This window comes from Megascapheus bottae, chromosome 23 (assembly GCF_031878675.1).
Source record: "Megascapheus bottae isolate mThoBot1 chromosome 23, mThoBot2.hap1, whole genome shotgun sequence".
NCBI lineage: Eukaryota > Metazoa > Chordata > Mammalia > Rodentia > Geomyidae > Megascapheus > Megascapheus bottae.
In genome coordinates, this window is record NC_143531.1 from 8,408,042 (window position 1) to 8,432,155 (window position 24,114).

At 36.5% G+C, this 24,114-nt stretch overlaps 1 long non-coding RNA gene across 1 annotated transcript; it reads right to left on the bottom strand.

Annotated features, from left to right (window-relative positions):
* Positions 1-233: 233 nt before the first annotated feature.
* On the bottom strand, positions 234-24,114 carry LOC150047281 (uncharacterized). Its single transcript, XR_016539382.1, has 3 exons — positions 23,907-24,114; positions 21,247-21,390; positions 234-818 (listed from the first exon to the last, which is right to left on the bottom strand). It is a non-coding gene; the product is annotated as an uncharacterized LOC150047281 (long non-coding RNA).

Genomic DNA, 24,114 nt, shown 5'->3' on the forward strand with positions numbered 1-24,114 from the left:
CCATATGGAATTTAAAAAAAAAATCAGAAGAATTTTTTCTATGTAGGTAGCTATTTTATGTGTTGAAAGAGCCTGCGAGTTCAAACAAGTAATGAGTATACAAAAACCCAAAGAAAAGCACTGAGAAGTGAAATATTCTACCAACTGCACATTTCTTTATTTTGCCAGTGCATGTATTGAAGGAAACTGATTTTTTGTGATCACATAATAGACGGGATATTTCAACTGTCACGCATGAAGATGGAATTCACGGTGAGTTTTTAATCTGGGGTCCAGAAAGACTGAAGTTGTCATTCCCAGTGATTCAAGGGGCCTGTGGTGTTTACATATATAGTGTTAGTGGTATCTTGCTTGGCTCATCCCATTCTTCCAAATAGAATATATATGGTAAGCTATTTGTTCGTATCACTCTTTACAGTCAGTTTAATTTGTCTTGGGACACTTTCTTGACTCTTTTGTGAGATCTTGAAAATTCACAAGGGCAACATTTTACATTTAAACCTTCATGAAGATTTTAAGGCAAAAATACATATATTTACTTAGTTTAGCAATCTGGATTGAAAAGCATCTGTTAAATTCACTTATTTATCTATAATACTTTCCTACTGGTTCCCACCTTCTGCTGATGGACAGGTACTTGATCTCTTTGAAAATATCTAATCTCTCCTTGGCTCGGCATGAACTTCTTGACAAGTGGTTTTGTTTGTCTGTCGTGACCTGTGACATTCAGAAAGGTTGCACCCTGGGAACAGCATTGATTATTCAGAGGTGTTTTCAATGTGCTTTCTATTTCTTCACAAATAGTAATCTTGCGATTCCTGTTTAGAAAACAAGATGCATGCAGATATTTCTATTCCATGCTTCATAGGATTTGTAAGATTGAGTATACATAATTGTAAATGAATATATTGAGTTGGAAGATTAAATACATCTGTGTATAGGTGCACATGTAAGTATATGTATAAATGTATATATGTATATATATGCTCTTACATATATCTACACACTTATATGTAATTATTTATGCTTAAATATATTCTATATTAATATGTATTTATATATAACATATCATTATTTATTTATATATAATATATACATACAAAATACCAAATCTAATATAAAATATAATATATATGCATTGGTTGACATAATTCTTGACGCAGAATATTATATATCTTACTATATAAGAAATGGGTTTGGCTCTATTATTGATAAATATTTCTCACAGTTATCTCTAAATGTTAATACATTTTTTACTCATCTTAAGCACACTATATACGTATACGTGTATATGTACAGTACATATTTACATAAGTATGTATGTATATACCTTTATATATGTCTATTTATATGTATATATGTATTAGTTCTACTATGGTAAGAATTTCTTTTTTTTGCTGGTTCTGGGGCCTGAACTCAGGGCCTGAGCACTGTCCTTGGGCTTTCCTCAAGGCTAGTGCTTTACCACTTGAGCCACAGCACCACTTTTAGCTTTTCTATGTATGTGGTATGTGGTACCGAGGAATTGAACCCGGGTCTTCATGCATGCTAGGCAAACACTCTACCACTAGGCCAAACTCCCGGCCTCTTGTTGTAAGAATTTTTTTAAAAGGAATGCCCAACTAGTAAATATAATGCATGTATGCAATAGTTCATAATGTAAAAATACAGCTTAATGATTTGTCACAAAGTTCACAAACAGGCAAAGCACCAGTTGAATAAGTAGCTCAGAATTATTTCCACACTCCTTTCTACACTTCTCTCCAATTATTGCTCCTTTTATGTCTCCTAAAGTTAACTAACACCCCAAGTAATGGTATAATCATTTTCTTTCTTTTCCTTATACATGCACAATGTACTTGATCTCTAAGCACTATAGTTAAGTCTCTTTAAAAATCTTCATGCCTATTAAACTAATGTAAATGCTTTCATATGTAGCTTTCTTATCTCAGTGGTTTTGTTCCTAAGAATCTTTGTTACTTCATTTCTTCATTATCATTGCATAGAAGTTCATTGTTAAAATATATTCTTATTTACTAGTTTTAATTGATTCAACGTGTAATTGTGATTTCAGTTTTTTTTAATATCACAATATTATCATAACATGTTTCTTTTGTTTTGTTTTTTGCTAGTCCTGGGGCCTGAGCACTGTCTTTGGGCTTTTTCAAGGCTAGAGCTCTACCACTTGAGCCATAGCACCATTTCTGGCTTTTTCTATGTATGTGGTACTGTGGAATTGAACCTGGGTCTTCATGTATACTAGGCAAGCACTCTACCAGTAGGCCAAACTCCCAGCCCCCATAACATGTTTCTTTAAAGAAGATGGGGTAGAGTTAGCTACTTACAAGTGAAGAAGGCGAGTTATAAGAAATCATGTTGCTGTAATGTAGATCTTAAATGTTTCCTGTAAGTGTATGTGTTAAAGGGTTGGGTCTTAGCTTGGTGTAATGAAGAGGTTTGTAGTAGGAGGGCTGCAGTGATTAGGTGAGGCTCCAGCCTGTCTTAGCCACTTGAGTCATTAGGTGAATAGCTTTCCTTTACATTGCCACAGCCTCCAAAGGAGCAAGATCAACTAACCAATCATGGACTGAAGTCTTATGAAGTTGTGAGTCAAAAGACACCTTTGCTCTTCATAAGTTAGCCATCTCAAATGCCTCTTAACAATGATGGAAAGCTAACACACACACACACACACACACACACACACACGCACGCACGCACGCACGCGCACACACACACTTTAAAGTTAAAGAAGAGTTTTCCATATCATTCTCCTAGGCATTTCTATTGTCACCAGTGGTATTTATTGTTCTTGCTCTTCTACAGATTCTCAAATATAAGTAGTATCAGACTTTTTCATTCTCGTTGCCTGGCTACTTGATGTGGTAGCTTATGATGGCTTTGATTTCCAGCTCCTTGATTATCTGTGACATGGAACACCTTTCATATCTCTTGGTCATTTAGATACTCTTTATTGTAAAACACATGTTTAAATCTTTTGCTCATCTTATCATCCCATGGGTTCACTGTGGATCTTTAGCTCTTTGTGATGTCTTTTGAAAAGCAGAAACGTTGATTTCTAACCAACTCCAATAAAGAACTTTTTTTTTTGTTCACCATCTTTCCAATTAAGTTCAGAATCAATGCATTCCAGTTCATCAATGTCTTTTTTCTATGATTCTTCTGTTGTGAGGTAAGGGAAGGTCCAGGGAAGGCTGACAGGAAAATATATAGAGAAATGATGGGCAAATACAATCATGATATTCAGTGTGTACATGGGCAAATTGAAGGACGGATCTTGAGGCTGGATGGCTCAGGGATTGGTGGAGGGAGGAGAGTAGTAAAAGAGATGACATTGATGAAGATGCAGTGTTTCCATCAGTTCACACACAGAGATGAAACTCTATATATCTACTTAAAATTTGTAAAAATGATTTAAAATAAAAGCTGAATTTCCCCACTTCAAGGCCACAAAATGTTCTCTTGTATCTATTAGCTATTAAAATGTCCTCTTGTAGCTAGTAGCCATTAGAAGCTATCTAATCTGCCTTTTGTATTTTGCTTGGTGTAAGGAACAATCAAGTTTTATTTATTTTTTCTCCATAAAGGGCATTTATTTCTATACACATATATATCTATTTTTTTAGCACCAGTTATAGAAGTGCTCATCTTTTCCTTGCTGTTCTGCAAGGCCAGTTTTGTTAGGAAATCAACTTTGCTAGGTGAAGGAATGGTTCTTGGTTTTCCATTACACTCAATAAGTGTCTATCCATTCATATCAGTTATTTCAATTCGTGCAGTTTTATGTAAAATCTTTTATTTGTTGTTGTTGTTGTTGTTGGTTGTAGGGCTTGGACTCTGGGCCTGGGCACTGTCCCTGAGTTCTTCAGCTCAAGGCTACTATCCTTACCTCTGGAGCCACAGAGCCACTTCTAGTTTTTCTAGTGGTTAATTAGAGATATGAGTCTCATGGACTTTAGTGCCCAGGCTGGCTTTGAACTGTGCTCCTCAGATCTCAGCCTCCTGAGTAGCAAGGATTACAGGCGTGAGTCACAGCACCTGGCATAAATCTTGATAACAAGATATTTCTGGTTCTCAATAGTTCCATATATATATATATATATATGAATTCTATTGAATTCTCTCTATATGAAATAATATAACTGACTGGCAGACTTATTTTGGGAGATAGTGTGGAAACAAGTGTTTGGGTTACACTGGATAATTTTTGCATAGTTTTTAAAAGCTTTTAAATGGTTTATTTACTTTATTATTATTATAGAATGTACAGAGGGATTTACAGTGACATGAGTCAGGTAAGGAGTACATTTTCCTTCATATACAGTGTCTTCCAGGGTTACATTATATTCACCAGATAGAAGGTACATTACTTCACAAACATTGGTATCCTTTCTCATGATATGGTCCCCATTCCCTCCCCTTCTCCCCCCACTCATCTTGATTTTCCCCCTTCCCTATCCAATTTCAAATAACCAAATAAGCACATATAAAATATATCAGATAACAAGGTGAAATATTGTAACAATATGAGATGATACAAGGGATGGCAAAAGAGATGAGAGATAACATAGTCTACCCTCAAGTTCTATAGTTCACTTCTATTAGTGGCCAGTAGCTCCACTGCTGCACTTTTCACACTTTTCATCTCAAGTTCTGTACCTTCCCACTAACCCTTATGAATATGTACACTTGAATATACCATATATAAGGTAAAAGAAGAGAGATTTTCAAAAACTGAAAACCCCCCCAAAAAAGAAGAAAGAAAAAAAGCAAGTCTCTTGTTCCCAGTTCATTTCAGTATGTATTATTTCATATAAATGTGAAGAGGCAGTTAGGCATTGTGCCTTTGTATTTCTCTACCAAGACTATCCTCACCTGGTCTCACTATGTGTGAGTATCTAGAATCCTGTATAATTTGTCATATCCCAGTGCATTTGAGATCCAACTCACACCTATAAGAGAGAACATGTGCCATTTGTCTCTTTGAGCTTGGCTTTCCATCCTGAAAATAACATTATTTTATTCTTTCTAATGGCTATGTAAAATTCCATTATGTATAGATAGGTACCACATGTTTTGATCCACTCATCTACTGTGGGGCATCTGGGTAGTTTCCCTATCTTGGCTATTGTGACATGTGCAGAAATGAACTTCTGCTTAATATCTTGTAATCCTTTTGACCTTAGTTGATCAGAGATGGCACTGCAGATTTTCTGTCATTTAAAATGGATTCAAATTTTCTTGATGACTCAGGTGGGGGTTGTTAGTATTATTTATATTAGTATTTTGTGCCAGGCTTGAGCTCAGGGCTTCTGTGTGCTGTCCAATGGCTATTTCACTCAAGGTTAGTATGCTTCCACTCGAAGCCCAGCTCCACTTCCAGCTATTTGGTGATTCTTTGGCAATTAATGCATTCAATGAATCTATATTCTTGCTGATATTTTGGACTACCAATCACTGAAAGAGGTCTGCTAGAATTATTCATCCATATAGATTTATCTATCTTTCCCTATCAGAATGCCAATTTTTGTTTTATTTCGGATGTGGCTACATTCTAATGTGTTTATAAATTTAAAATTAGTTTATTTTCCTGGTGAATTGAACTTTTAGTGTAAAAAATATGTTTTTATCTCTAGTCATATCTTGTGACTTCACATTTGTTGTGTTTCATGATCACATATTTACACCAGGATTTTTTTTTATGTTTAATGGATCTTAGTTTATTTTCTGGTGTTTCAATAGAATACCTGAACTGCATAATTTATGAAGAAAAGTGGTTTATTCAGCTCACTATATCAGCAAAACCTCTAGATGTTATAGATTATGAGCTGGTGACAGAGCGGCACATGTAAGAGAGAGAGCCCAAGTAGCTTTTATAAAACACTCACTCTTGAGGTAACCTATGAACCTAATAATCTGTTAATCTATGCGTGGATTAATCTATTCAGGAGTTCAAAGCTTTCATTACCTAATCACTTCTTGAAAGTCCTGCTTGGCCCCACCTTTTATGATTTCACAATGAGGATTACATTTCAACATGAATTTTTGGTGGGGCCATTCGAACCCTAGCAACAGCATAACATTTATCATCCTTCTGCTTCCAACTTTCTATATGTCTTTTCCTTTAAATATGTTCCTGATAGCATATGATTTTCTTAAAAAGTCAATCTGATCTTTTTTTGTCTCTTAATTGGAATATTTAGTTTCTTTTCTTACTTCATGTGAACACTAATGTGTATGGGTTTAAATACAAGTATTGTGTGCAAGCACTAGTTGAAAGGAAGCTAGGGGCCTATGGAGTTGAATCCTTTTCTCTTTACCTCTCAAAGCATGGCAAAATACCATTCAGCCTCCTAGCCTCTCAGCTGAGCAGATATGTCGAATCAATCGGACAATGGGTCGCTTCCAATGCCAAGTTCATCTCTTTGGACCTCAGTCTTTTCCAGGTATTGGTTTAGTGTTTCTTTATCTTCTTTTGGTTTTCTACCCATTAAAAAATATGTCTTAAAACAATGTCTTCAGCTTTTCTACTTGAGAATTTGTCCATATTACCTAGTGTGCCATAATGAGATAAGATAACCATGTTTGTTTTCTCTGGTTGTGGAACTTGAACTCAGGACCTAGGCTCTGTCCCTGAGGCTCTTTGTGCTCAAGGCTAGCGCTCTACCACTTGACTCACCTTGCCAAGATACTCAGATCTCAGCCTTCTGAGTAGCTAAGATTACAGGTGTGAACCACTGGTGCCTGGCTTGTGTTTCTAAAGATATGTAGAATGTGCTTAATTTAGTAATTAGAAACTGACTATCAAAGAGAGCAAAATTAAAATTGGTTTTCAGAGTTTATTCAGTTGCAATCTTTCATGATCATTTTTCTGCAATCTTTGTGCTGTAGAAGCAAAGACGAAAGACAGTTTGTGCTAGGCCAGCACAGATGTCAGGTTACTATGTTGACAGATGTAGAAATCAATGTCAGTGTATAATCTCTGCAGCCTAAGGGGAATCTGAGGTGCATGGCTCCTATTCTTAGAACAGAACCTACTAATCCCTTATAAATAAAATGTATATTGTGATATGATGGGCTCTGTATGGATGATGCCAGGTAATTCTCTTGTGAGAAGCAGTTCTTAAATTTGAACATTTTCCTGGTTAGACTTTTACATTTTGAATTCTACTTTTTAAATTTGAATTTTCCCTACATATTTGGACAGTCTATGTGTTTCACACTATTTAAATCAGAGAACAGTAAATGTTTTAAATTGGATGTACTTACTTTGTTTTCCTTTGATGTTTAGACATTTAGGCAAGTATTTCTACCACTGAGGCACAGACCAGACCTGGGAAAACTAAAATAGATACCCCTTCTACAGCATATCATTGTTAATATTGTACATTTAAGTTAAATGCAGTCATCTGTCACTAATTACGAAGAATTAGCTATTTTTGGATGCTATTAGCTATCTATGCAATATTCTTTGTAAATAAGCTTCACACATTTTCCTATATACTAAAAATTATCTCTAGGCTACTATGTATGATGTCCATTCAAAGTTATTTTGTACTTGCACTTCAGAGTCAGGTAGAACTAGGTTTAAATCTGGGTTCTAACTGGGTGCTGGTGGCTCATATCTGTAATCCTAGCTACTTAAAGAGGCTGAGATCTGAGGGCCATGGTTCAAAGCCAGCCTGGGCACCAAAGTCCATGAGAGTCTTATCTCTAATTAACCACCAGAAAACTGGAAGTGGCATTGTAGTTCAAGTGGAAGAGCACTACCCTTGCTCTGAAGAGCTGAGGAACAGCACCCAGGACCAGAGTTCAAACCCCATCACTGACCAAAAAAAAAAAAATCTGGGTTCTGTCACCTGCCAGATTGACGTTGTGTTCCTTAACAGATTTCTAAGTGTGCTTCTTTATTTATTTAAAGGGAAAGCCTGTCTAGAAAATGGTAAACCATACAATGTCTATCAATTCCCTACGTGGGTGAGATAAGCAGGGGGTTCGTGAAAGACGGTTTATGAGTAGAGACGTGCATCAGAGCATTGTGTTAATCCCTCATTCCAATTTACACACTCAATTACGTGTCTAAATAAGTTCCTATGTGCTCTCTTTGCAGAAACAGTTGCATTAGGGTTTTTTTCTAGTTAAAATTTATTAGTTAAAATTTTCATGCTAGATTTTATGTGAGACAATATGCCAAAACCCAAAAGAAATCTAGCATTGTTACTGTTCAGAGCAGATATGTTTTCCCCCATGGTACTGGAACTTGAAAAGGTAGGGCCTTTCACTCACTAGGGAGGTGCTTGACCACTTGAGCCATATCCTCAGCCTTTTTTTGCCTTCAAGACTTTCTGAACACAGTATTATTTTTTCTCTAGGGATGCTCTGGACTGCAAACCGCCCATTAACGCCTCCCATGGAGCTGGAATAACAGATGTGTGCTCGTGTGCCAGCTTTTTGTTTATATTGATTGAAACGGGGTATTACAAACATTTCCCCCAAGCTGGCTTCAAACTTTGTTCCTCTTCATCGCAGCCTCCTAAGTAGCTAGGATTACAAGTGTGAGTCTCTGCTTCTGGCTACATTTTTTAAAGAATCCATTGAAAAAAATTCTGAAATCGTGAAAGATTCATTATTACATTTTCACATATGCATATAATGCAATTTAGTTATGTCTACCCTGTCTCTTTCCCTTTTCTCCCCTCCCCTTTTCCTTTCTCTTCTGTATTTCTCATTGCCTCTTTTACTTTTATGTCCTTCTCTTCCTTGAGTCTATATAGGAGATATATTGTATATTTGTCTTTGTGAGACATCTACCAATGTTTATAAATAAACAAGTTTATTTGAACACACGTGGTCCAATACTGTTTAAGTATATTAAAGAGCTTTTTTTTTGGTCTTGATCTCTCAAAATTCTCCTTTCTTAACTTCTGATCTAGTGCTCTTTTGTGCCATAGACACAGAGATGGGTAGTTCTATTTAGTTTGTAAAGCTAAAAATATTAACTCTCTGGTCCTTTGTAAAATAAGATTCTGTAAGCCTGTTCTAGAAAGAAGGGATGAAAATCAAGTTGGGCTGGTTCTGTGTTCTTCAGAGACCTCCTGACAGTTTATTCCTCTCACTATCTATCCTACTTCTTTCTCTCTCTGAAACTGTCCTGAACATGATTGAACTCTTCTGTTCTGTGCCCTTCTATTTTCCTAGAAAAGAGACCAGACCAGGTGCTAATACTTTCTTATGAATGAACTTTCTTGAGCCTCACCTCTTCTGGGAGTAATTTTGTAAAATAAAAGAGGAATAGATATACCCAATATATAGCACTTATAATAGAAATATATACCACTTATAATAGAAATATATAGCACTTATAGAAATAAATAAAACATATTTGAAAGTGGAATTAAGAGAAGTTTATTTAATAGAATGTGACTTTTAATAATAAAACGTTAGACTTTCTGGCATGAGGATTGGACAGTTGTTACCACATCCATAGAACTTTGGACAGACTTGTCTCTTCACCTTAGTGTAATTCTATTCATGTGTGTATTTACTACCAACATCTCTGGAACTACAAATATATAATGATTTCTGTATCTATTTTGGCTCACATCGTTACTTCTACATTCCTCAATACTTTAATCCCATGCATCTGAAAAACTGGCTTAACTATGTCTCTAATCATAGAGATTTGACTTAGGATGAAAGAACTACACATTATCATGACCAATCAGGTAGTTGTATGCTTACCATAATTTTATAGTACCATGATCATGTAATCAGAAGTATTTATTCAGCTCCCAGCTAGGCAGTAATTTGTAACATAGGTGAATATTGTTAAGCAATGTGATATCTGTAGTTAACCGGCTTAGTATATACTGTTGCAACTAATAGCTAAATTTTAATTCTCCCAGTAATGGTGTTATTATTTTTTTCTCTTTTTAGTACTGAGGTTGTGAATTCCCAGTATCATACCTGATAACTGAGTAATGCCTTCAACTACTTTTTGCTATTTGTTTAGTTTGATTTAAAATTGTCCCTCCACTCAGTCCTGGAACTTGAATTCTGGCGTGAGTGCTGTCCCTGAGCTTTTGTGCTCAAGGCTAGTGCTCTACCACTTGAACCAGAGCTCCACCTATGGCTTTTCATAGCTAATTGGAGATTGGAGTCACAGAATTTTCTGCTTTGCCTGGTTTTGAACCCTAATCCTCAGATGTCCTCCCCCCCCAAAGTAGGAATATAGGTGTGAGGAGGCTCTAGCACCTGGCTTGCTCTACGTTTTTTGAGACACAGTCTCATTTCCTAACTGGACCTATCGTATCTGTGCCTGGGCATATCCACTTGGTAGGTTCCCAGACAGCAGTTATGCCGTCACATCAGCTCTTTATTGAGAAGGGGATATCTAGAACTTTCCTCAACATGGACTAGTCTTGAACTTTAATTCAAAAATCTCAGCCCCCTGAGTAGCTAGGATTACAGATTTGAGCCACTAGTACTGCTAAGGTATATACTATTTTTATTTTTTAGTAGTGTCTTTTTATTTGCAAAATATATCTTGAAAATGACATATAAACCATAAACTGGTCATCATTCAACATTGCTCTGCAAACATGTATTTCTGTTTCACATAGAATAGATTTTCAAACTATGCTGATTGAAAAAATCTAATAATCTTATATTAAAATCTTTACACATATACTATTTTTATTAGCCCCTATTTTATAAATGAGGACACAGCTATAGTTACATATTTTACTCAGGACTGCATTGGTGATAAATTCAGAGACCACAATTAAAATGCTCCAGTCTGGCTCTAAAATTGTCATTGTCTTCGTTCTGGGTACATTAAAGAAATTATTTTCTTCAATGAACCCCAAATACAAATTAATTGATCTATATCTATCTGCATATATGCATATGTATGTATATGTGTACACACACATATATATGTATATATATATATATATATACATACACACATATTTTTTGGCTAGTCCTGAGGTTTGAACTCAGGGCCTGAGTGCTGTCTCTGATCTGTTTTGTTTAAGGCAAGTGACACAGCTTCATTTCTGGCTTCCTTGCTTTCTTTCCTTTCTTTTCTTTATTTGTTATTAATTAGGGATAAGAATCTCATGAAGTGATAGCTTTAAACTGTGATCCTCAGAACTCAGCCTCCTGAATACATAGGATTACAGGCATAATCCACAGGCACCTGTCTAAAATAATTTGTTTTATTAAAAGTATTGCATTTTAAAATTATGATTGGCTTCCTTTATGCATGCAGGTTCTTTTAAACCAATTTGAATTTGCCTTGTATTCTTTTTTTTTTGAGGGGGGCGTTACACATGTGCCATCTTTTAATGAAACCCAGAAAAGAGAAACTAAACCAAAAGTCAATACACCTTTACCAAAGATAAAATTAGTGGCTTTGGAGTGTTTTCAGTTGAATGACACTCGAGGATTTACTGGTGTTCTCCTGTCTGCTTTCTTACCTCTCAAAGAGCCTCATAAGTTGGAAATCCACTCTGCTACCCCAGAGTCATATGTTGAGTCATATACTAAGCTTTCTCAGCATTGCCTCTCAGCCAAAGAGAATATTGAGTGTTGTGTAAGGACACAACCCAGGGTCTTGCAAAGAACATTGGATGTGGCGTCTTAATTCTGAGTGAAAGACCTGTCTCTAATAGTTACTATGCATAGTCTTAGGCAAAAATCACACAACATCTAAATTTTAGTCAACTTCTGAAAAGTGGGAATCCTAATTCCTACATTGTATAATTGTTTCTGAGGATTAAAGGAGGTAGCAAGTAAGAGTGTGTCCTAGTTATTAATCACGAAATTGTGGTTTACTATCCTTTTGAAATTGATAAGGGTAGTTCAGATACAGCATTTAGATTGGTGTCTGCAACATGGGAACTACATAATTCATTGTTTTACTTACATGATCACATTTAAATATTTGAGTTTGACTTCACAGTATTGTCTATGTCCTACCTTGTCAAAAAATAGCAACAAAGAAAGTATACCCACTTTCAAGATTACTTTGATGTCAGCTTCTGGAATATTCGCATGGAATATCTGAATAGTTTTTCTTATCAAAAAATGAGGCAACCAGTCACTGAACCAAGATAGCCACAAGCTGTCATCTTTCTTCTTTGGAAATAAGAATGATATGGATGAAAGATATCTTAGATATATCATTTATTTATTGCATAGCTTTTTTGTTTTTGGTATCTCAACAGATAAAACTTCTTTAGAGATTTCTAAGCTCTTATTTTTTATCACAGTCTCATGGGGTAGTCAGAAAACTGTCGAGCTCCTTGATGCAATGAAAGTAATAACTTAACATGACAAATCTATTTATAAGGAAACTGCTTGTTTTCCTGTGTTGTGGTTGTTTATGGATTTTTGAGTTGGCAGCTAAAAAAGGTGTGTGTGTGGGGGGAAGAATATCACTTCCAGATAGAATTGCACAGAGAGGGGGAGTCAGTCAGTGTCTAAAACCTGTACATTCACTGACTAACCTGTCATAATATATGCTGATGTGATTTCCCTTTGAAATTTGTAATCTTCGAATAAGCACATCAGTGAACTCTTAGTGGGAAACACAAGCACAACTCATATCTGATAACTTCCCCACCCACAATAATCATATATAAAACCAATACATACAGGGTGGTAGCATGGCCTAGTGGTAGAGTGCTTGCTTAGCATGCATGAAGCCTTAGTACCACATACACAGAAAAGCCAGAAGACATGCTGTGGCTCGAGTGGTAGAGCACTAGCCTTGAGAAAGCGCAAGGACTGTGTCCAGACCCTGAGTTCAAGCCCCAGAACTGGCAAACAACAATAAAATCCATACATACACACATACACACACATATACACACAGATATATATATGCACACACATATACATATATACACACATAATCAGATCAGTCACATATATAATCACATATATGATCATACATATTATATACATGTTTTAACCATATGTGATCATACATATGATTATATATGCTCATGTGTGCATGAGGGCATATATGATCATATATAATATATAATAGGAAAACCAAGACGGGTGGGGGGTGTGGGGGGGGAGGGAAATGGGTACCAAGACATGTGAAAGGGTATCAATGTATGTGAATTAACGCACCTTCTATCTGGCAAATATCATGTAACCCTTTTACTAATTACAATAAAAAATAAAAAAATAAAAAAATAAATTAAAAAAAATATACTATATCTCTCATATGCATATGTATTTATGCAGATATGTGATATATAGTATGTATCATATGCATCATACAAATCATATATATGGCTCCATGTCTCTCTCTCTTTATATATATATATATATATATTCATGCACACAGACACAAAGGATTTAATGGAAATTGAACTTACACTCCTTCAGAAAGGAGTCTTTCTTTCTTGGTCAACATCTGATGCTATGCAGTTTTCCTCTGGCTAATCCAGCTACAGTGCTGTAGGAAAAGCCATGTGTGATTGTTGAGGCAGAGGTGCAGACTTGCTTCAGGAAATCTTCCTGTTATTTGGCAGAAGCAGAGTGTTTGTGGCTAACAACTTTCCTAACAGCTTAACGTACAGGTTATGAGCTCTTACAATGCTAAGCTGGCCCACATATATTCCTCTCAGGCAGGACTATAAGAGTGTCTGCAGGGGAAATATCTGCAATTAACAATTATATTCCAACCCATTAAAACAGTAACGTTGTGATCTTTGACTTGAAGCTTCGGTAGTTTCTAACCATTTCTTTTTCCGGAATTTATCTGCACCCAGAAAATGAAGGAAAAGACTTGAAGCTGTTGAACCCCAGTTAGTCATTAAATTCCTTGTAATCAGTAGATGAAGAAATCAGAAGTGTCTATTGTTAGGGTAGATAATAAAAGACTGTATGCCTTCAGGATGGCTCCATACAAAAACAAACAAACAAATAATAAAAAGATCATTTTGGCTCTTGTTCGACTTAATAATTCTATTTCCAGTCTTGGATAGTTCAGATATCCTTTGTGTACTCTATTTTTATATGGCATAAAAGGTTTTTTTTTCTGGTGTATATTGCATTTAATGGTATTATTTCCAGACAATTCTTTGCCTTTCCATAAATTTTACGGGGCCATATAACAGTTTAGCACCTTTAATAAACAGACTTTATATGGAAATAATTTTATGATTTGTAGCAAGCCAAAGTTTATCTTAGAAAGTTCTGTTTTAGGTTTGCTAAGCAAACGAATCATTAGGTGATTTAAGAGCCTAGCATAATGATAATTTAAATAAAAACTCTAATGTAAACCTTCTGCTCCAATGTTCATTCACTTTTCCTAAGAGGGAAATCTGGACTTTGTACTGGGGCAGTGTTTAATAAGACAAAATAGGTCTTTATAAAATTATTTTGCTTACATTTGTAAAAGTGACAGTTTAAGGGGTAAGTCTCATAACTCAGACGAAAGAATAGAAGATCTGGAGGTCAAATAGCTTCTAATGGGTTCTGCAGTCCTCCGGGTTTGCATTTGTAACTTACAGAGTCACATTTGTTTGGGTCTACCATCCTTGTATAATGTCTTCTTAAGTTTATTTATATAATTTGTTCCTACCAGTGCCCTGGGTCATTTATTACACCTATTAACTTCTCTCTGTGAAGAGATTCTGCCAGGATTCCTTAACAACTGTCTCTGAGTCTGTTTCTTCTCTCTTGAAATTTAAGATCAGGGATTTTGTTGGCCCTGGGGTGTGTTGAACCTGCTCTGCTGTGGACTTGATTATCTTTGGCTGTGGATGCATCGAAACTCATGTAATTCACAGCTTACTGTGGGGAAACATTTTAGTAATATAAGACTCAGGCACACAGCTAATGCTAAAAAAGTCTTACATTCAAAACTAGATGGAGCAGACTACTGGTCTTTATATACATGAATGCTTGCTTTGATAAAGACTTTTCCTTTTAAAATATATTTTGGGAATGGATCAAGATTCTTTTACTGTCATATTTTTGCTTTTCTTTAGAAAACACAGTGTAGGGAAGAGTTCACTTCAGTCAATTTGGCTATCCATAATCTTTACAATCTCTATCTGTTCAAGTTACCCCCCTCTATTACCATAATTTCAAGATATTAAATTATGTTAATTGAAATAATTCTGTGTTAAAGTAATTGACAGCAGAATACATAAGATGCCACAGACTTCAGCTAAATGTTGAAGAGTAAATTAAATTATATCGGGATTACATTAAATTAACTGAATGTCATAGGAAACACTAGTGGTAAGCAACACTTTCAAAATCATTTTACTAAATTTAATTAATATTATTCCAAGAAAGTTATGTTAAAACATTTAAAATGGCAAAGCCAATAAGAATCTTTTTTATAGGTTCAGCTACTTTTTGGAACTTTGAAGATTAGTTCCAGTTGTTGGCTATTAATATAAAACCCTCAAAATAGTCTCCTTGCAGTTTCTGTGTATATTTAAGTTCTGTCTTTGTGTTGTTTGTGAATACAAGTTTTCTTAGGGAACTTGTCTCTCTAACAAGCTTAAACAATTCTAAGTATCACTGTTATTCCTTATTGTTATTGTTATTATGCTAATTTGTTCAAGTTGGCTTCGAACTCACTATGCACTTAGGTAGCTGGAAGCTGAGGTCTTCTTGCCTCTGATGAGTTTATAGGTGTGAGCCAGCATAACCAGACATCATCTGTTTTGTGTTTGCGGAGGCAATGCCTTTTCCTCATGGTTCCATATGTATATAACAAACATATATGTATATATACACATATGTACATACACGTATATGTATGTATATATGTATATATATGAGAGGGTACCACTGGATAACAGCGATTGTGTTTCTCTGGTAGCTGGGACATCTGGTGTTGGATATCATGTTCCATTATTGGTTGAGATGAGATGGAGTCTCAGGAATGTGTGTGTTTGGGCTGGCCTTCAGCTATATTTCCCCAATTTTGATTTCTACCTCCCAAGTAAATAGGATGACGGCTTTTGGCCATTGTGTCTGGCATAAGTTGTATTCTTACATATTTTAAAAATTAAACAATGAACTGAAATTTTCTATGGTATCTTGAACAATAAATTTATTTCTGTAATGTGGAGAAAGAAACATGGTTTACAAAGAGGGAAAAATAGACTTAAAAGCTCAAGATCTAGGCATTCTTTCTAGTTCTTCTAGTCCTTTATCTATTTGTTTATTTATTTATTTATTTTTGCTTGTCTTCATGCATTTTTGCTAATATTATTCCTTTTTTATTCATTTATTTATAATAAAACTTCATTTTATTCATTTTCAAATACCCATTCTGTTTTGAAAAATTACTTCATCTCTTTTTTTTAATTCTTAGGATATTAGATTCATGTCTAATACCCAGAGCTCAAACATATTTCTCAATACATTCACAAAATACATTTCTCAAAGTACATTTCTCAATACATCCCTCTTGTAGTTAGTGAATTTTTAAAGTTCATTCACAGATATTCCTAACATTTCTTTTTCATGCTATGGTGTTTCTGCTCGGTTAGATACTTGACAAACATGAAATCGTTTCTTTTAGTTCCTACTACTTGACTTAGATCAAGGACATTAACATTTGTTGATCTCAGTTTCTTTACTAATAATCTTGCCAGTAGCACGATCTCTTACCCAATATAGTTGTACCTGTGGGCCAGACAGGTTACCACAAGGTCCATTGATACCCCAGTTTCAACTTATGGGGAGGTAAGCATTAAGGATGAGTTCTGGAATGCAAGAGAGCTTGGAGGGAGGAAACAGATGACCAAATTCAGCCTGGATGGAGGAGAAGGGAGGAGTCAGTTCTCATCTTCGGCACAGATGTGGTCCAGGAGTTCACCTTCACGCCTACCCTCAAGTTTTGAGGTTCAGTTCTTACATATGTACATTGGATGTTGTGACTGTGGGCTCACTCCTTTCTCTTGTTATTCACCTCATCACTTCCTTGACCGCCTCCTCCTCCTCAGCAAAATCTGGTTCATCTTCCTGGGATTCATGATTCAGAAGTCACACAGCTGAGCTACTGACCACAGGGAGTTGATTTAGTGTTCTTAACTCGAATCTACCTTGCTGTCCTTCAGGGAGGATGCGTGCTCTATTAAGAGGTTTAACTGGGACTGAGCTGACATTAAGCACCTCTGCTGAGATCGTGTAATCAATGATCTAATCCTGGTAGAAGGGAGTTATTGACTTCTTAATGTATTAGGGAGGCATTGGATCCTGGGTTGGGACATACTTCTCCCAGGAGTGAGAAGGTGCTGAGGCCTTATGGAATGTGGAGTTCCTTCTGGTGGGAGAAGGATGCTGGCTGTTGGAGAATCCCAGAGCAGGTCAGCATTTCTTTTTTTTTCATATATTTTTTATTGTAATTAATAGAAGGGTTACATTATATTCACCAGACAGAAGGTGCATTACATCATAAACATTGACCCCCTTTCTCATGTTTTGGTCCCCATTTCCCTCCCCCCACCCTGCCCCTCATCTTGTTTTCCCCCATTGCCTATCTTCCTCTTCTATTTTTCACCATTTAGGCTTTTGTATTCAAGGAGGTCCTTTGTAAAGGAAGTATCTATCTATCTATCTATCTATCTATCTATCTATCTATCTATTAATACCAAAATTGGTTGATGCTTTGAAAGTTTGATATGTAACCTTGTAGATGAAAATGAGTGAAATCTGGTCATGTGGTGTTTGTAAGCTGACCACTTGGGGAGAAACAGTGGAAGATTGTGTTGCACAGCCTAAGACTAGCATATCCAAAGGTCTATTTCTTTACAGGTGAAAAATAGTTTATCCTTGTTTTCTCATTTAGTAATGTACAGTTGTCTCACAAACCATAGAGACTGGAGAAAGACAATAATGGATACTAGAGCCTGGGTTTTAGGTTTGGAGCACCAGTGGCCTGAAATCTTCCTCTAGCTTCAGGTGTCCTGGGACCATAATACCAGGTGTTTACTGTGAAGCATACAGAGGAATACAGTAGAAAGAATGAGGTCACAGTAAACTGGAAATCACAGCCATGATCATGTGATATACTCAAGTGACAACCAACTTATCTTAAAAAGCAGATTCAATTAGCACAGATTTATATCTTTCCCTAACTTCCCAGAAGGTTAAGTGTAGAATTAGCTTACACCTAGGATAGGAATCTGAGGTCCTTCAAGCCAGGATTGATTGACAGATGTGGGAGATTCTCAGTATTCTGAGAGTATAGGGAAGGTAGATTTTGATTAACTCACATTAAGGGCAGAATCTTGGGTCTCTGTAATGCTGAGAGAGATTGATCTTTCTCAGGCCTTTCCCAGCTTTCTGGGAGTCAGAGAATGGCGTTCCAATTCTCTTTATTAGGTCTCATAGCTCAGCACTCCCAGGTTCCCACACAGTTGTATAGAACATTCAAGTAAAATACAAAATATGAAGAGCTGTGAATGCCTATTTTTAGATGAATATTTATTCTTAAAGCACTGGTGAAGATCCACATATACATTTGCAATGCATACATATATATGTTATAAATATAAGTACATGGAGTTTATGGAGTTTTATATGATATGTATCATCACAGATAAAAATTATGTGTTAAATACAATGTAAGATGTATTTTACCTTTGTGGATCTTCATATTATAGAATATTCTTAGCTGGGAGTTATGCTACTTACTAGACCCATATAAAAAGAATGACTTAGTGAGTTGTTTTTAATTGTGGCAGTAAAATGTTGGTGAGAATTGTACATATCCTGCTTTAAAATTAATCAGTGATTTATCCTTTCCTTCTTTCCTACAGTGTTCTGTAGTCATCAGATGGTGTAATGTTCTTCTAGTCAACTATAGTGAATTGAGCTTTTTACTTGCCCTCTCTCCCTCCCTTCCTTCCTTTCTCTTTTCTTTCCTTCCTTCATCCCTTGATCCCTTCTTTCCTCTGTTTTTCTTTGAAATTTTTGTGTCCATATCGGGTTTAAATTGAGGGCCTCCCACTCTCCCTTACCATTCACACTCAAGACAGGTGCTCTGCCACTTGAGCCACTGCGCTTCCTCAATGATTTTCAGATATCTGCATATCAAAAAATAGAAGCTGCTATCACTTATTGAAATGATTGCTGTTGGTTGTTTTTTTTTTTTTTTTTTTTTTTGCCAGTCCTGAGGCTTGGAGTCGGGGCCTGAGTGCTGTCCTTGGGTTTTCTCAGGATAGAGCTCTACCACTGGAGCCATAGCACCATTTCTGGCCTTTTCTATGTATGTGGTACCAAGGAATTGAACCCAGGTCTTCATGCATGCTGGGCAAGCATTCTACCACTAGGCCAAACTCCCAGCCCTGTGACTTTGTTCTTGAAATTTTATTTTCCTGTGGTAGAACACATAATAGGAGGTCTACCTCAAGTAATTTGAGCTGTAAAACATAATTATTGACTACAGGTACAATGCTGTATCGCTCATCTCTAGAACAGCTTGATCTTGTGTGATTGAAACTTTGTGTTTGTTGATTGATAACTCCTCTTTCCCCTATTCTTTGACACTGTGAATTTTCTAGTTTAGATTACTCACGTAATAGAACCACACCATATTTGTCTCTCTGTGACTCAGTATTATGTCCTCAAGGGTTAATCCTGTTGTTGCATGTAGTAGAAAGAATTTCATTCTTTTCAAAGACTGAATGCTACTTTAACTTACTTTCCTCCTTATATATGCATCAGTCAGTGGACATTTAGGTAACTTCTATATTTTGGCTATTGGGTATAATGATTCACTCAATGTAGGAGTGTTAACATCTCTTTACTATTCTAATTTTCAATCTTAAGATAAATACTCAGAAGTAGAATTACTAGATCATAGAGTAATTGCATTTTGAATTTTTCAGAAACATTTATACTACTTTCCTTCATGGATGCATTATTTTGTATTTTTTTTTTTTTGCCAGTCATGGGCTTGAGCTCAGGGCCTGAGCACTGTCCTTGGACTTTCTCAAGGCTAGAGCTCTACCACTTGAGCCTCAGCACCACTTCCGGCTTTTTTCTATGTATGTGGTACCGAGGAATCGAACCCGGGTCTTCATGCATGCTAGGCAAGCACTTTAACCACTAGGCCAAACTCCCGGCCCTATTTTGTATTCTTACACCAATGTGTACTAGTGGTCTGATCACTCTACATTCTTTCTTTTCTGTTTGGTTTTGATAATACCTACCCTGCCTGGTATGCAATGACACTTGAGGTGATTTGCATTTCACTGATGAGTAGTGATACCAGATGTTTTTTCCATAGGCTTGTGGTGATCATTTGTATAACATCTTTAGATAAATATCTCTTAAAATTCGTAGCCGATTTCTTAACTTATTTTGAGTGTTATTATTGAATTGTATGAGTTTATTAGATTATTATAGACTAACTTCTTTGAGATATATGGTCTGTAAAGATAATACCCATATTTAAGTCCACATTGTGGGCTCAGTGGGTATCTGAAGTTTGAAAGGAGTCCAGGCTGAATCTAGAACTCAAGACATCTTGCTTTTGCTTAGTTTTTTTTTTTTCAATCAAAGTTTATGTTCTATTACTTGAGCTTGAGCCTCATTGCTGTTTCTGGCTTTATTCTGATTATACGGAGATAAGAATATCTGAGATTTATCTACCTGGGGTGGTTTCAAACTTGGATTGTCAGATCTCAGTCTCCTGAGTAGCTATGATTACAAGATAATTCTACAAGATTAAAATTCTTTCACATAAGAATACATACAAGATGGTTTTTCAAAACTTTGCCAAAGGAATTGCCAATTAAGATGAATGGATTCAAGATATATTTATGGTATTGATGCTTGGTGTGTATAGTCCAGAGTGGAAGATTCTATGGTTTGATCAACAGATTTACTAAAAGATAACCATGGCATATTTATTGTGAAGAAGCAAGAAAATGAAAGGGTCCACTTGACCCTGTTTTTATATTGGTCATGGCTGAAAGAAGAATTTTGCACATACTTTGGCCTGTTTTGTACATTCTAAACAGAAATGCCCTGCCTTAGTCCATATAAAACTGCTTTTCTGACATCTGCAACCTGAGACTCTTAATCACACACGAGCAACCTATGAACATGAGAGGGTGATGTTATGATCTATGGAATAAAACTTGACCAATGGGATGTGACCCTTGGTGGATTAGCAACTCTTTTCCTCCCTTCTTCCAGAAGGTGATTAAGAAAACTTACAGAAGGAACTGCATCTCCAGTTTTCTTAGAAGATGGGACAGATCCAGGATCCTGAGGCATTTAGTAGGCAATCGATCTATCTCACATTTTTGTACTGGTGGTTGCTCTTTCTCTCTGCATTCTTGTCCCTCCTGGAATCCACATCTGCTCGTGACATGAATTCAGACAAACCATTCATACATCAGCCTTTATCCCAGGTGTCGTTTTTGGAGATTCTTATGCTAAAAATCTAAGAAAAAAGTTAAGAAATATATTCCATGCATTTGCCTGTTGATATTTGTGGCTTTCAGGAACTCGATGTATAGTTTATACCACGCAATGGGTGTACCCAATTATGAAGGGGTCTTACTCACTTTTCTGCCTGATATAGACTGGTATTGTAATCCTTCTGTTCTCAGCCTCCTAAGTAGCTAGGATTACAGGCATGAGCCACTGCTTAGTTGCTTCCTTTTAAATGCTTATTTTTAATCTATTTTTTTGGGTTGAATAGTATGAAGATATTGAACTTATTTTTAGTTTACTGTAGAAAAAAACATAGCAATGCAGCAAAAAGTATAAAAATTGATGTATATCCTAATTTTCGTGGTGTGTGTGTGTGTGTGTGTGTGTGTGTGTGTGTCTGTGTGTGTGTTGGTACTAGAGTTTGATCTAGAGTATTCTACCACTGGAACTCATAGTTTCACTTTCAGATTTGTTTTTATGGTTTGACTGGTAAATTATAGATAAGAATGCCTGAACTTCGTTACTCAGGCTGGCTGGCTGGTTTCAAACTGCAGTCCTCAGATCTCAGCCTCTAGAGGAGTTAGGATTGTAGTGTAAGTCCCTAATGCTTGGCTTCATGGCAGTTCATATGGTTTGCACTCACTTTCTTAGATTTTCATTTATTTAAAATGCAAATATGATGAGTAAAGTTAGTATAAACTGGGATGAACTAACATAGGTTAAACCCTTTGAACAATTAATACGTAGTTTAGTGAACGAATACTAAGATGCTGAAACATGCTGTGTGTGGATGAGGTGGGAGCTGAGGGGAGGGTGCCAGAGGAGTAGAGAGATGAATGGTGGGTAAATACAGTGCCTGGGCTCAGTGAACTCATGTGAAAATGGATCTAGGAAATGAAGAGACCCGTAAGACAGGATGGATGGGAGATAGGGGAGAATGATGGGAGGAGTGACACTGATCAAGATATACTGTGCATAGAGGCATATGTTAATGTGTAACCCATATGTATGACTATTTGAACAGAATAACAAGAAATGCAAATTATAGCATAAAAATAAAAACAAAAGCTAGGTGCCAGCGGCTTATGCCCATAATAGTCAGGTGGCTGAGATCTGAGGATTATGCTATGAAGGCCACCTGGGCAATAAAGTTGGTGAGACGCTTATCTCAAATTGCCCACCAAGAAGCTGGAAATGCAGCTTATGGCTCCACTGATAGAGTGTTATCTTTGAGAAATAAAAAAGCTTAGGGACAGAACTCAGCACTGAGTTCAAGCCTCAGGGCTAGCCACACACACACACACACACACACACACACACACACACACAGATTTGATCTAATTATTGATATTTATCTTAAAAAGCCACTGTCCTTGTGTGTATAAAATTAAAAATAGGATCCTTTGGTGAGCTCACATGCTCAGAATAATCTAACATTCATTATAAAAGATATTTTAAAATTTAAAGCAATATAGGAAGGATGCTTGATTGAAGTCTACAACTGGCAATGTAGACAAGGAATTATAAATTGTGAAGCACCCTGTAAACTTTTCACTTGGTATGAATATTGAAAACACGCTCTGCCTTTTGCCACTAGATGTCAGGGTAGCTCCACATGGGAAGTCAGGAGTGGGGGTGGGGCTGGCCACTGAGCAAGAAGAATATCATTCTGTAGCTTAGAAAAACAACCATCTTACAAAACGCAGGGTCATCTTCACATAGAAGAAAAATCCCACCAATTTTCTATTTCACATAAATGTGAGAACATATGTATTGATTAAAAAAGTAGTTGTCGACCAATCACAGCTGTCTCTGGATAACATTATTTTGCTCTGTAAAGACTAAGAAAGGCAAACAAACATGAGTACTGATGGTGGGAAATAAGAGGGAATGACTAAACATCAGGAGGCATACTGGCTAGTGAAGAAAGAAAGATAGCTGGTAGCAAGTAATGCACGGTGGATAAATTTAAGATCACATTTTTCTGTGTGTGTGTGTGTGTGTGTGTGTGTGTGTGTGCTGGTACTATGGACTGAAACTCTGGGTCTGGACACCGTCCCTTAGACTTTTTTCTACTCAAAGCTGGTGTTCTACCAAGCGTCCACTTTGGTTTTTATGGTGGTTAATTGGAGATTAAGAGTTGCACAGACTTCTCTGCTCGAGTTGTCTTTAAACTATGATCCTCAGATCTTATTCTCCTGAATACCAAGGATTATAGGAGTGAGCCACCAGACTATAACTCCTCCCTAGGACCCCAACAACTTTTTTTTAAAATTAAAATATTGAAAATCCTGGGAAAAATAGCCTGGTATAGCCCTCAGATAAAGCTATGGTTGGATTTTAGTGGCTCAACCCTGGGATTTCAGAAATGAATTTTACCCTGACTAGTTATCTGATGCTTTGTCTCCACATCTACAAATAGATTTGATAAAACGTACTTCTAGGAACTACGTATCAGATTGGTTTGTCCTTTCACGACTGTGTCTTCTCCTGGTTGTCCCTCTCCCGACGATTCCCTCCTAGAGATGGTAACCCTAAGTCAGATGGCCGTTCTTGGCTCATCCACCTGTTCCCCTTCATACTGACACTTGAACATTTCCTGTGGAAAGGACCGCGGGACATAATCTTAAGGCCATGACTCACATT